Source organism: Nannospalax galili, unplaced genomic scaffold (assembly GCF_000622305.1).
Source record: "Nannospalax galili isolate Female #2095 unplaced genomic scaffold, S.galili_v1.0 C48861009, whole genome shotgun sequence".
Lineage (NCBI taxonomy): Eukaryota > Metazoa > Chordata > Mammalia > Rodentia > Spalacidae > Nannospalax > Nannospalax galili.
The window spans coordinates 1-1,276 of record NW_008474438.1 but is presented as its reverse complement, the minus strand read 5'-3'; the positions used below and the strand labels follow the sequence as shown (position 1 = coordinate 1,276).

Sequence of the window (1,276 nt, the reverse complement as noted above, 5' to 3'; positions counted from 1 at the left end):
ACAAGAGCCCACAAGGTACACAGACACCACTGTGAGGAAGCTGGAAATTCACTGTACCACAGGAGATCCCCTGGAACCTGCCAGGGGTTTTTTACAGGCTCTCTAGTCCTTGTTGATGAACAGCCGTTCCCGGAACCCTGGGTGCAGTCATGGAGTTAGGGTAACCATTTTATTCACTGCCTGCTCCAGAGCATTTATTGAGCACCTGCTGTATGCCTGCGGTGGGTGGAGTTCAGCTCTCAAAGGTGCCTTGGACACCTGCCCACTCCACCGGGTTAGGCCTAGCCTCCCACCTCAGGGGACTTCATAATCACAGACTCAGGGAACCATCAGAATCATCTTTATTTCTTGGTAGGCCCGAAAGGAAGATGGCCTTGGGGAGCGTTCTAACGGCCTAGCAGGGTGCCTGGGGCAGCAATTCCGGCGTCTCCAGATGCTCCTCCTCCGGGCCCGCCTGTGGGCAGAGGGACCAAGCTGTGAGGCCAGGACCTCCGGCACCCTAGCGTCCGCCCCGTTGGTCAGCACCCGCCGGATTCCCGGCAGCTCCCTCTGCCTGTCCCGCCATGCCTCCTCCGATCCCCCTTCTCCGGGGACCTCCCAGGACCCCCGCCCACCTCTTTATCACGCTTCTGTTCACCTGGTGCCTGCCTCTCCTCTGCCGACCCGGGCCTCTGGGGAGCCCTGGGACTGTCCCCCCGACTCTCTCGCACTCTGTCTTCGGCCTAAGAGAAAGGCAGAGAGAGGGGAGAGCTAGCGAGTGAGGGTCTAGGGTCGGGGAAGGAAGCCCCGACGGAGGCACGAAGGTCCTAGGGAGCCCCCGGTGGGGGCCGGTCCATTTCCCGCTCGCCCGCTGTTCTGCACCTGGGCGTCCTGGGCCTCCCTCGCGGAGCGCAGACGCCGCTCCACCTCCTGCAGCTGGGCGCGCAGCAGAGTCCCTGCGGGCAGCGGCGGCTCAGGACGACCCCACCGCACGGTCCCCACGGCCACGGCCCCGCCACCCTCAGTGCCCGAGGCTCACCGTCCGACAGCAGCTGCTCTTTGCTGCTCCAGAGTGCTGATCTCTTGGGTCAGTCGCTGCTCCAGCACCTGTGGGGATGGAGGAGGCCTGTCTGTCAGTCCTTCGGTCCTGGCCACACCTCCAGTCCTTCCCTCTTTGAGCCTCCCTGAATTAGGTCATTCATTCATTCAACTCGGTGCAGTTTCTGAGGTGGCTGCCCACTCACTACCCCCAATTAAACTCCCTCACCCTCCACTCCCCCGCCCCTCGCCCTGTATC

The 1,276-nt window shown here is 62.7% G+C and overlaps 1 long non-coding RNA gene across 1 annotated transcript; it reads right to left on the bottom strand.

Annotated features, from left to right (window-relative positions):
- Positions 1–340: 340 nt before the first annotated feature.
- LOC103728388 lies at positions 341–1,257 on the bottom strand. Its single transcript, XR_607024.2, has 3 exons — positions 1,019–1,257; positions 638–722; positions 341–454 (listed from the first exon to the last, which is right to left on the bottom strand). It is a non-coding gene; the product is annotated as an uncharacterized LOC103728388 (long non-coding RNA).
- Between the last annotated feature and the right edge of the window lie 19 nt (positions 1,258–1,276).